The sequence below is a fragment of the Capra hircus genome, chromosome 13 (genome assembly GCF_001704415.2).
Source record: "Capra hircus breed San Clemente chromosome 13, ASM170441v1, whole genome shotgun sequence".
In the NCBI taxonomy this organism is placed as follows: Eukaryota; Metazoa; Chordata; class Mammalia; order Artiodactyla; family Bovidae; genus Capra; species Capra hircus.
In genome coordinates, this window is record NC_030820.1 from 61,230,972 (window position 1) to 61,243,739 (window position 12,768).

The following is a 12,768-nucleotide window of genomic DNA, read 5'->3' on the forward strand; positions in this document are numbered from 1 at the left end:
GGCCGCCCAACTCCTGTGGAGCATGCATGGAATTCCTTTCTCCCACTCCCCCAGCCCAGAGGACATTTCTGTCTTCCTCCTTCCTAACCTTTGCTGTGCTTCAAAGATATGCTCTTGGGCGGCTTCCAGAGCTGAAAAGGCCAGCCCCAGAAGTATAGCGAAGGAAGGGGGTGGGGCAGGCGAGGGTTTGGATCAGACCGCAAAGGGGGTTCGGCTCAAGGGCCTGGGGGGCCGCCAGGGCCTTCCAAACAGCCGGAGGGCCTGCAGGCGAGGACCACGCCTGCCTCCTCTCCCCTTGCTGGCTTCAGCGAGCCCTGGGCCAGGCATCCGGGAACCCCCAGGGCGGGGCCCCTTCCACCCAGCTCTCCAGTGGGAAGGGACCCCACCTCCTTCAGGCCCAGCCTCTTTCAGGAGCAGCAGCTAGCAACTGTGTTTGGGAGCTGGCTGTAAAACACAAGAAAGATGACCCAGCAGCTCCCACACCCTGGAGCTCTGGCTTTGCCCCCTCCCCTCCCCCATCCGGCAAGATACAATGGCCTCTGTGGGCCCCCAGTAAGGACCTCTGGCAGAGCACCATCCCCCCCAAAGCCTCCCTCCAGAGGCCCCTCACAGAGGTCTCTTTTACAGCAAGCAAACACACTCCGGTTCGAACTTTCTTCTTCGGCTGCTGTCCGAGGCAGACACATCTGCTCCGCAAGTGCCAGGGAACCAGCGGGTGCTCCTCCATGCCCTCCCCGACCAGCCCGGCTGGCAGGGAGTTTCCTGGGATTTACAGCTTCTGGGCAGCACAGAAGAGTGGGCATCTTCTGTGGCTGAATCAGGAGGACGACAGCTCTGCCCAGCTCAGGGGTCCCCATGCTGCTCGCACAGAGCCTTGGGACACAGGGACCATGTGTGCCCTAGGGGCCCACCCCCCCACACACACACAGCCCTGCCTCCCTCCCACAGGCTCCCTGCTCCTCATACACAAGAATGCGCCTCCACAGCTGTCCCTGGGTGAAAGCCCGCTCACTCAGACTGCATTCTCACACCTGGAGGGACACACACACGTTCAAAGGGTTCTCTCTGCAAAAAGGCCAACATGACTGTCCCTGCGCTAACTGGTCAGGGGCGGTGAGCAGGTGGGGAGAAGGACCCTCAGAGGGGTATCTGGGTTCTGGGAGCCAGGAACTGGGCCATCCTCGAGTGGGCTTTTGGCTCCTTCCTGGCTGTCCTGGGGTCACTGGACCCTGAAGCCCCAGCTGAAGCAGAAGGCCTTCTCCTGGCTCTTGTGGAAACACTTGTGACTTAAAGGACAAGTAGTCTATTAAACATCTGGAAGCACCACCCACTCAAAATTCTCCATCCATTCAACAAGTTATTTAATGAACATCTATGCGAAACTCGCTCAGTTGTGTCCATCTCTTTGTGACCCCATGGACTATACAGGCCATGCCATTTCCTTCTCCAAGGATCTTCTCAACTCAGGGATCGAACCCACGTCTACTGCATTTAGATGCTGGAAAATTTACCTGTGGACAAGTCATGGCCTTCCTGGTGCTCACTGTGGAGAGGGACAGCGGGGGAGAGGGACCATCAGCAGAAAAACTCATAACATCGGGAGTGTTAGGGCAACACAATAAAGAGTAAAGCAGGCCAAGAGGGGCGAGGAACCTGCAGGACTGTGTCCCAGAGCGGCCAAGAAGGGCCTTGCCAGTCAGACAATCAGAGCAGAGGCTTGCAGAAGTGAGGGAAGTTGTGACAGGCGGTCCGTGTGGGGAGCTGGTGGGTTCCAGCACACGCTGGAACACATGCTGCCACACGCTGGTAAGTTCCAGCAGGCAGTCAGGAGGCCACTGTGACTAGGGGATGGGGGAGCTGAGTGGGCAGTGAAGCCATTCGGGGGTGTCTCCTCCTAAGGGGCACATAATCCCGGTGGGCATCTTCCACTCAGAGAAAGGAGTTCCACCAAACACACAGGTTTTCTTCATCAAGGAGCAAGGAAAATTCAGAACTGCTGGGTGCAGTGCTAAACCGCACTCTAGCCCCACTCGGCCACAGCTTAAAACAACGATGGAAGCCGTGGTTTATCAGTCGCCAAGTGCATCACAGGCCCACTGGGTGCATGCAGTTATCAGCCCCATTCTACACATGAGGAAGCGAGGCTCCAAGGGGTGAAGGCACTCACCCAAGGTCATGAGCAGAGCCAGAAGCGTACAGTCCTGAAGGCCCAGACGCTAGCCTCCTTCCTAGCCCCTCACTTGGAATGCCCACGGTGCACCTCAGAACCCAAACTCCAAACGCACATCCCCCTTCTCCATCAAGTCCAGCTCAGGCTCCATCCCACCTCTCCTCACACGGCCTGCCTGTCTGTACCATCAGCCCGGCAGTTGGGCAGCAGAGAACTCAGCTGCAGTGGCCAGCACAGTGGCTCTCTGCCCTCTCTCCCCCAGACAGCCTTAAGTCCTTCCAAGAGTGGGGAGCGGGCTCTATGTTCTCTGGACAAAGCCAGTGAGACCAGTCAAATTGGCTGAGTTGCCTGGCATGACACTGGGGTTTAACGAGGATGCGGCATCAGTCTGACAAGCAGGGGCTTGGTCCTGTTACACACGGTTCCTGAATGGAGACCATATGAAACCTGGACCCTGGCTGGCAGGCGGGTGGCAGCGTGCTGCCGTGCGGCATTCCCTGCCTGCAGCTGCCAGGCGCCCCCATGCAGAGCCTCGGGTTTCTCTGGCTCAGATCACTTAACTGTTCCCCAAATGGCCCTCCTTCACATCTCCCTGCCTGGACAGGCCAAACTGGGCAGAGGTGGGCTACATTTTACACTGAATTGCGATCACCCAATAAGGAAGAGCACCCAGTGCCCATCCATGAGGGGCTCTGAGACGAGGGTTGTCTGAGCTTTCCTTGTCCAATAGGAACAGCAGGCACCCGCGCCAGGCCTCTCTCCAGATCTGGTACCCGCCCTCCCCGCCTTGGATCTGCCTTAGCTGCCCCAGGGCTCATGAGATCTGAACCCAAGCAGTCTGTTCAGCGTCCACATCACAGTCCACCACTCCGAGTGGCCGCCTCACCACACTTCCTCCCTTCAGTCCAAAGAACCAGATGCCTTAACAACAAAGCGTCTCAGGATGAGACCCAAAGGAAATTCATGGGAGGTGAAGCTATATTTACACCCACACCTGGACCACTCTTATCAATGAATAGATGCGCACTGATGGACCACCTACTATGTGCTAGTGCTGTGTTAGGAGCGCTGAGACCACAGCAGGACTCCTTCCCTCCAGGCTCTGTTATTCAGGGAAGGACAGAGACAACTTTTGACCCACGTGTAAGCACTGAAGGAGAAGGGGGCTGGAGAACCCCCTCTCCACTTATTCACTGACTATCAAGCTTTCCCCAGTGAGTGTGCCCACAGCCCCCAGTGTTTTGCCACATGAATCCCTGTTCTGTGGGTGATGGTTCTATTTAAGCTTTTGACACCACTGATACAGAAATTTTTAAAAATTTATTTTTATTTGGCCTTAGCTGTGGTCTTAGTTGTGGCATGCTGGATCTTTAGCTGTGCCATGTGGGATGTAGTTCCTCCACCAGGAATCAAACCCTGGCCCCCTGCACTGGGAACACAGTGTCTTAGTCACTGGGCCACCAGGGAAGTCCCTGATACAGTAAATTTTTAAGCAAGAAATCAAATTTATGATGCCTAACTAAAAAAAATACACCAAACTATAAGCTCTAATCAAAATCAACTCCTACATCCTCACTTCCGGGCAGACCTGCCAAGAGAAGGCTGCCCAAGCCCCCTTTGCCATCCATCTGCTACAGCAGAGCCCCCTGCAGACTGTCACCTCACTGGCTCACACCGGGCCCAGGCTCCAGAAGCAGGCCAGTGACACAGGCAATTACCAGCACACAATTCAGAGCCTGTCAGCGATGAGAAGAGTGGGACATACCTGGGCCTGAGGGACCTGCAGGAGGTGATGGTAAGGGTTACGGAGAGCAGGCCCAGAGGTCACAAGTCGGGCACTCTGGAATCTCAAGGAAACCTGGTCTACTAATTTCTCTTTCTGTAAACAAACTTCATTGAAACTTTCATTAAAAAATAGAGTGTGTACAATCCATTACTTCTGGGGCCCCTCTTCCTAGACCCCACGTGACTCCTGGCTCTGGCTTCAGACACCCTGCAGGCTGCAGCCTTGCCCACCTGTTGACAAAAGGTCATCATTTATTTGGCGCCAAAGGACCTGAGCCACTTGCGGGGGTCACAGGGCGATTGGGTCGACTGCCCTTCTGGAAAGGGAACTCAAGAGCCGGGGCGGGGGGGGGGGTGGTGGGGGGGGTGGGGAGGGCGGCAGAAAGACAGCACCCAAGGCTGCTCCTGGGACACACCCCAGTCTGGGAGCCCTGACTCTGGGCAGGAGGAGAGGAGCCGACCAGACCCTCCCTGCTCTTATCTGCAGTCCAGAATTCACGGGCAGGTTCAGTTTCTCTCCACCCAGGTTCTGAGGCCCTTCCTCCTCTGCAGGCAAACTAGCACCAACCGCTGCCCAGCCCAGGAGGAGGAGAAAATGGGAGACCAGAGGGGAAATGGTGGAAACGCGCCTGTATCCATGGCGTGTAACCAGGGGCAGGTGCTATCGGTAACCTGATTATTTTACAACTGGGGTCAATTTCTTGGGAACTGGGTTCCTGGTGCCTCTGAAGTTGAGCCATTTGCATCCTCCAGGACAGGGATCCTGGGGTGTGCCTCACACAACATTTTCCAGGCCTCTCCTCAGAGCTGTAACTCTATCTCTACTGCTTGCTTTGAGAGAGAAAGGGAGAAGGATTTGCTGCGAATTTAGTGCCGTTGTGAGCAGTAAGCCCTGATCAGGAGCCTTGGGTGTGTGTTTCAGAGGAGGGGTGGGAGGCAGGCATGGGCCAGGCAGGAAACAGACCCCTTCTCTGTCCAGCCTCTTGGGGTGGGTTTGATGAGAGGCTGAAGCTCCTGCCAGGAAGACCACCAGGCTCAAGGCAGCTGCCCTGGCACTGCTCTACCCCAAACCGACGGACACCAGAGTGGACAAAGTGAGCACCTCCTTCTGGAACACCTGTAGGCCCCTCCCAGGCCCTGGAAATTCTTCAGTGCAAGGCAATTCCCCTGCCTGTCTCCATGTCAGCGAGCATTACACACACAGCCTTCTGAGCATGCCAAGGAGGTACTGAACCGCATTTGACCCCAACTTAACCACTTCAGCTCATCAGATGGCTTATTAATGGAAGACGAACCCCCCCCCACCCCCACCCAGGATCCAAAGCAACAGGGTTCAAAATCCTGGTTGGGAAGGAACAGCACAAATGACATCTTAGGGTGGTCTGAGCCACAGCTCCTGGGGGCTAGGGAGTCCCAAGGCTGCAGCTCATGCCCTCGTCCCAAGCTCACCTGGCCACCAGGGGCAGATGCCAGGCTCCTGGGGACACTCCGCTCAATTCCACTCCTTCCTGCCAGCATACCTCCTCTGCTTCCTAGCCATACAAGCTCTTCTGGGAAACATGAAGTGGGGAGAGCTGACATAGCCAATCACCTACCACATTTTAGGTTCTCTCTCTCACACACACACGCACACACATGCAAAGGGTCTGTCAGAGATGTCTGCATCAACACAGGGATGCTCTGTTGTCTCGGCTGTCACGGGTGCCTGGATGCTGGGGTGAGCATTTTCAGCACCTTCCTACTAGTGTATTGAGTGTAAAACGGGCTTTTGTTTCCCAAGCAAAGGCAACTGGCTGTTTTCCCAGCACTCCTCACCACGAGGGCCTCATTGATACCCCAGACCCTGCCATGAACAGGGGTCTCTTTAAAAAAGGGAGGCTGGAGAGATGAGCTTCAGCAGACAAGGTTCTTCCAGCAGAAAAGTGGGCTCGAGAGAAACCACTCTGCACTAATCCCCTGCAGGAGTTTCCTTCCAAGAAAAGGACCCAGACAAGACAAAAAAAAAAGTTCTTGAGCAACTCAGGGCCAGTGCGGCTCCACATGGCCCCAGGGTGACTCAGGCCACATAAGTTCTCCCAAATCAGCCTTTCCAGCTGGGAGGAAGGCCCCGGGTGTTTGGTTTCCTGCTGTTCCTCAGGACTGTGCTGAATGGGGTGTTGGCACCCAGCCATGGTGCAGTGGATGCGGGAGGGGGGTGGTGCTGTCTCCAACCCCCACTCTCCAAAAGAAGCCCACCTTGAGATAGGATTAAATTAAGCTTGATAGTATTCACCTAAGAATTCAGGCTGTAATGGGTTTCCAATGTAGGGGTAATTCACTACCTCCTGGCTAAACCATCACCCTTTATGGGTCCTTCCCTCAGAACAACCCGAAGCCCAGAAGCAAGGGGCAGGCAGGAAGGGGCCCCTGGTCATGACTCTCTCTGGAGCAACTATGAGAGCCCCACAACCCTCTCCCCACACCCCCAACCTGGTAGGACAGGGGCCCAGGCTGGGGTTTCCAGCTCATTCTGGGATAAGTAGGGCTTTATCTCAAGGGAGAATCTATTTCAAGCCACAATCCTTCTCAGAAAGCGGAGGAAATCACAGAGTCCAAACACCATTTCAGGTGAAATCAGGAGGTTATTAATCTCCCCTCAGAGCAGACAGAAAGAAAAATCAATGTTTTAGAGGGGGGAAAAAGGTTCCATTTGAATTAATGGGTTTGTGGCTTCTCCATTGATCTGCGCCTCTTCACACTTTCTTTTTGTGCTTTTGTGCTCTTGGGGAGGAGGGAGGAAGAAGGGAATGGGGAGGAAGGGGGTGGGCCTCCCGATAAGGAAAAGGACGGTCTAACCTTAACCTTTCTCCAGGAATAATGCTAATTAGCGAGGCTTAATGAGAACTTCCCCCAGGAAGCGCGGCTCGCTAGGGGCGACTGGACTAGGGCAAACGCGGCTCCAGGTGGGACTAGAGTGTGTGTGGGGGGGTCACTTCTGAACCCGAGCGGCTGGAATAAAAACGAGAAGTGCACTCCCCCAACCCCCGCCGCCCGAAAAAGTGTCCAGCCTCGGAGAAGCGAGAGCGGCGGACGGAGGTGTAAATCCAACTTAACCCGGGCGCGCGCCCAGGCTCTGGCCAGCTGCCCCCGACCCATGCGCCCCGGTCCGTAAGGAATGCCCCTAAGATAGGGGCCGCCGAAACCCCAAGCTTCTGCTCCGATCCTTCACTTGACAGGGGCACCAGGTCTGGTCCAGGGAGGGGCGGGGGTCTGCTGAAGTGGGCTCAACTCTGCAAACCCCGTCTCAACTCCCCGCGCCGAGGCAGGGAGCCCCTCCCTGCCACTCAACGCTTCCCGTCCTCACATCTCCAAACAGTCCACTTCCCTTCTCGCTACAGCCTCGGCGGCTGCCACTCGAGCCCGGCCCCCACCCCGCCGCCTGCGAATGCCTGCCTCCCCGGGACGCGGTGCCGAGCCCGCCGCAAACCGTGCGGCCGCGGCACAATACCGCGGCGCGGCGCACACAATCACCGCCCCCCAGGACCGGCGGCGCGCACGGCGCGGGAGTGGGGTGCGCCCGGCAGCCCCCCGCACTCGGGGCCGGGCGCCCCTCTAGAGAGCCCCGCGGCCCCCGGAGTGCAGGCTTCACCGCCCCCACCACACTCGGTCCCACTTACCCGCCCCCCCGCCCCGCGCCCCAGCCCACTCCGCCCAGGGCGCAGCCGCTTCCGCGCGCCCCCCGCCTCAGCCGCGGCGCAGGAAGCTCCCCCGCGTCCCCCTCCCCGGAACCCCCCCAGTCTCCCGCCCCCCTAACCGCAGCTCAACGGCCGGCGGCAGCGGCGGGAGAAGGGGGGGCGGCGGCCCAGGGGCCCGGAAACTGCCCGATCGCGGGGATCCGGGCCGGACTCCGTACCTGGGCGGGAGGCGAGGCGGAGACGGGCGGTCGGGCTCGGCGAGTGAGCGGGGCGGGCGGCGGTGACAGCCCTCCAGCTCCAGCTGCTGCTGCTGCTGCTGCCGCCGCGGCCGCCCGGGGAGAGGGGCTGGCACCGCCGCGGCGCGTCACTGCCCGGCCCGGGGGCGGGGGTGGCCGGGGGGAGGGCCCAGGCGAGCGGCGGCGGCGGCGGCGGCGGCGCCGCGGCCGGGAGGGAGGAAGGGGGAGGGGGGCACCGGGCACGGGGAGGCGGGGGAGGGGGGCGGGACCCGGCACGGGGCGGGGGCCGGGGGGAGGGGAACGCAGGGAGGGCTTACGCTGGGGGAGTAGGAGGAGCAGCCCGAGGAGGTGGAGGGGCGGGCGGGCAGGCGGGAGGAGTGGGCCCGGGCGGGGGGAGGGGGAGAGAGGAGAAAGGAGGGAGGGGGAGTGGGGAGAAGGAAGGAGAGGGTGCTGGGCCAGGTAGGGGGAGGGATGAGGGCGCGCTGGACGCGCCGCCGAGCGCTCCCGGGGGTGAGCGCCCTTAAGGGGGAAGCGCTAGGAGGAAGATTCTTGCGGGGGACGGAGCCCGGGAAGGAAGGCGCTGGGGTCTGTGCCCGCCCCTTGCTCCCGGAGGACCCAGTCTTCGAGTCCGGGGTGAGGGTTGGCGGGCGGCGCGCGGTCGGCTATCCGCGTTCAGGCCAGAAGAGAGACTTGACCCAAAGAAAGTGACTCAGGCACCTTTAGGAACTCTCGGCACCCTGGGCCTTCGGCAGCCCTCGACCCCTACGCGTCCCCGGGTTTCCAGGGGACGCGGGTCCTCGCTGGGCGGGGCTGCTGGGCCAGAGGCCTGGGTCCCCCGGCGTTCAGAGCGAGCCCCGGGTCTGGGAAAGACAGGCACGTGGTCGGCTCTGTGCTGCCCGCCCCCCAGCCTCTGGGCCCCCACCTTTTCTCGATCAAGTTCAAGCTCGGGCTCCTCGGCGTTGCTGCCCACTCGCTGCCCCCTTCCATCCCCCTCCTCTATTCCGCACCATCTCGCTTCTTCACTCTTCCTTTGTCTCTTTCCCACCACTTAGTTTCCACCCTCCCCTGCTCCCCTTCCCTACTGGCGGGCGCCTCGGAGTCCGGGTGCGCTCACCTGTGCGACCCAAACATTTCCACCATCTCCAGCGCCCGCCGCCAGCCTGCTCCCGGGTCCGTCCCTGCTCCCCCTCCCGCCGGTCATTGTGCTCCCCTAAACCACACTGCGCGGGCTCCTGAAGACGCGCAGGATACAGTTGTAAAGTAACAGGATAACATCAAGAATGCTGCTCCATCCCAGACCCGGGAGCGCGCGGTCCAGACACAGCATCGCAGTAGGGGGAAGACCCGCACGGATCAGAGATGCGGTGCCGCGCGCAGACGGTCCTCGTGCACCTTGGGTGCAGAAGAAGACCGCACCGGTCGTCGCTGGGGTGTGGGACCCCGGACCTCTGAGCAGCCTCAGACTCAGCCTGGAACATAGCGCGCTCGTATCCCAACAGCAGAATTAGACCTCCCCGAAAGCAGGATTAGATCCCTACAGAGAAGACGGGTCAGGGGCAGACTCCCCCTCCCCAAATCCACACCCTCCAACAGGTCAGCCTTCAGAAAAACTGTGTGTTTTAACGGGGTTGGAGAGCTGCCCTCGTAGAATTCTGTGAGGAAATAGCAAAAAAAAAAAAAAAAAAAGAACCACCAGAAACGATCCCATCTCCTGATTCTTCTGGTCGCATCCAAAGAGGAAGGGCAATTTCTACTGGCTTTACGCTACAATTCATTCACAGGGAAACCAGCGAAGAAGAGAAAACGAGACAGCCAGCGGGATTGTTTGCAATTTTGAAACAGACTGCCTTTAACCCTCCAACTTTTTTTTTTTTCCGTAAAAAGCCTTTTTCTTTCTTCCACTGAAAGCTTTGCATTGTGTACAATCCGAGGTAAACAAGGCTCCCTCTACAGGTACGAGTTAGAAATACAATATCACAGGTTCAGGGCTCAGTATTCACCCATTAGAAAAATAAAAAGATGACAACACATCGAATTAACAGCGCACAGACTTCCTTCTGCACACGCTAAAGATTTCACTGTCGATATAAGCCCCACACTTTATTTTTAAAAGAGGCTCTAAGCATGTTACTCATTAGCACCTTTCATCCCTAAAACCAAATGTGTTTTCAAACCAGTTCTCTTCCCTCTTCTCTCCAAGAGATCTTTACGTCCCCTCCTCTGTGGTAGGAGACAGTTTGGAAACTTCACTGCCTTATCTGTCCACACACAGATAATGATTTTTAGAATTAACTAGTGGCCATGATTCTTGAATTCATACAAGGAAATGTGGCTGTTTCCAACACGGGAACTGCCCTTCCTCACTCTGCAAATGACATAATTCAAGCCCAGGATTTCCCATCTCTTCCCCCAACATTTCTGGAGACCTTTGACTTCTCCTGGCCTGAGTCACGATTTCACAGCAATGGTGGACATCTGGGCTTGAAATATAAACCCAGATCCAACTGGTGTTCAAAGGCGGAATTGAACCCAGATAACCCACCTCTTCTCTGACAAATAAGAGAGCTAGTGCCGCCCAGAAGGGCAGAGCAGTGATTTTCTCTAGGCATGAAATGTGAACTCATTTACCATCGCTGAGATAAAACAGCTCCAGCCCCACTCGACCCACAGGAAGTGGCTGGGGGCCCTGGAGAAGCCTGGCTGTTTAGCAGCACTGCGAATTAGGAGAGTTTTCCTGTGTGCTGAAGCCTGCAGAAACCTCCTGGCTCTTTAATTCCTGCAGGAGCTGCCTACTCCTTGAGTAACCTTGTGTAGGTTGTTTTCAGCGTCTTTGCGCATCTCCTTAAAGTGGCCACAGCATGGGTCCCAACAAGGAATGGCATGACCTAGTTTCTTGACCACTAATTCTCCCAGTGATGTGTCTCTTCTTCCAGCCCCAGTCTGGTGAGAGACCACAACAGAGAAAGGCTACTCTTGTCTGCTTAAGGGTGCAGTACTGCCTTCATATCCCCTCCAGGCTCTACATACAGTGGGTGCCTTTGTAAATGGTGGCATTTGCTCTGTGGAGCTTCTTAAGCAGCAAACCACTCCAGGCAGATTCCCATATGAAACAAGCATGCTCCAGGAGCAGGGACCTGACCATGGGAACCAGTAGTTCGTGATTAGGAATAACAGGATCTTATCGTGACCAGAATAGATACTATTCAAACATCTCAGTGCATTCAAAAATGCTTTTCCCTGCAAATTACTTATAAAAGACACATGTACCTGCCCCAAGGCAAGGCTGGCAGACACTCCCCGACAAAGTGATCAAATCAGCAGACCCTGAAGTGGAGCCCACCTGAAACGATGTGCTCACCTCCTGAAGGGATGCAGTGAGAACTCACAGCGTCACCTGTGTTGAGTTCTCCCCATGTCAAGTCCTCCCGCGCAAAATGCTTAACCTGAATCTGATCATGAAGAGACAACCAGACAAGAAATACTGAAAGACAGACTCTCCACAAGTGTCTCGGGTTCCTCAAAGATTCATTGTCATCAGCCTGACAGTTCCCCATCACGAGACTAAAGAGAAATAACAACAGAATGCGAAGTTTGACTCCTGGTCAGATCCTGGAGACATGGGATGCAGTGGTGATGGGGTGAAGCAGAAGCGGAGATGAGGGGGTGAGGGGTGGAGGGCACACAGGGGAGACAAGGTGGGCTCTGGGCTGAGTAGTCAAGGAAGCCCCTCAGTGTGAGAAAGCCCACATGGGCCCTGCCCCTGGGATGGTGGAAGTTGACCCCTGGGTGAAGACTTGGGGGCACAGTCTTGCAGGTAGAGGAAAACAGCTAGTGCATAGGCCCTGAGGCGGGAAGAGACTTGGAAAGAGCAAGGGGGAGGTTGGGAGGAGGGGAGGGGGAGAGGGCATGAAGGGCCCAGCACTCAGAGCCTTGGACACTACTGCGAGGTGTGGGACTTTTATTCTGGGACTTTTATTCTAAGAGCGAGGAAGTCATGCAGTCTAAATTATGAGATCAGAGGAGATTAGATTATATCTTATTATATATCAGGAGTGGTTTGGGGGTGACCATGAAGGAGGTGGACTAGAAAGAGTTTAGCCAAATGGGACTGGTTCCAGTTCTGGCTGTGACACCAAACAAGTGTCCTGGGGTACCGGTTTCCTCATTTACAAAGTGGATAATAAAATAGTGTCTTCAATGTGTTTGACACCAAAATTTCCCCTTTGACATTAGAAACTGCCAGCCTCCCAGCTGTCCCCAGATGAGCCTTGCCTCCAAGTATCACGCCCTGGGTCCCCTGGCACAATGGATAGGGCAGTGGAATTGAGGGTCTGTGACTTCTGAGGTTAGGTTAAAACACAAACTTGCTCCTTCCCCCAGAGGGAGTACTGGTTCAGCAGCAGCTTTTGTTGGCAGCATCAGGGGGCTGCTTCTCACAGTGCTGGTCAGCAGCCTCTCCACAGATGCTGCTGCACCAGTTTCCTCAGCGGCCAGTGGCGCCTGGCAGTTCCCATTTCACTACACGCTTGTCAGCGCTTGGTATCAGCAGCCTCTTTCATCTTCGCCAGTCTGAGAAGTGAAAAATGGTGTCTCTCTTTGCCCTCTTCATTTGGGAATGGGAGCCTATATTTATGCATATCATGTGTTTACTGGTCACATGTAATTCTTTTTTTTAAAAAAAAAACTATTCATATTCTTTGCCATTTTCTCTACTGGGTTTGTGGTCTTTTATTTTTTGTAAGAATTATTTAGAAAGGGAGGATATTAGTCTTTTGTTATAAAACTTGCAAATATGTTTTCTTTTTGTTATTTTTATTTTGTTTACAATGCAATTTTTTGCCATATGAAAATTTTACATTTTTATATCATCCAGTTAGTTTTTTTCCCTTAGGGCTTTAGGATT

The 12,768-nt window shown here is 56.0% G+C and overlaps 1 protein-coding gene across 3 annotated transcripts in view; it reads right to left on the minus strand.

Moving 5' to 3' along the window:
• NOL4L (nucleolar protein 4 like) overlaps nucleotides 1-12,768 on the minus strand; it is a 132,348-nt gene that overhangs the window by 28,277 nt on the left and 91,303 nt on the right. The window contains exon 1 of one of the 3 annotated variants that reach the window (XM_018057706.1): nucleotides 7,848-8,062. The exons of the other annotated variants lie outside the window; for them this stretch is intronic. The gene's annotated coding sequence lies outside the window, so the exon portion shown is untranslated. Of the gene's footprint in view, nucleotides 1-7,847; nucleotides 8,063-12,768 lie in introns of those variants that run through there. 3 annotated transcript variants of the gene reach the window in all.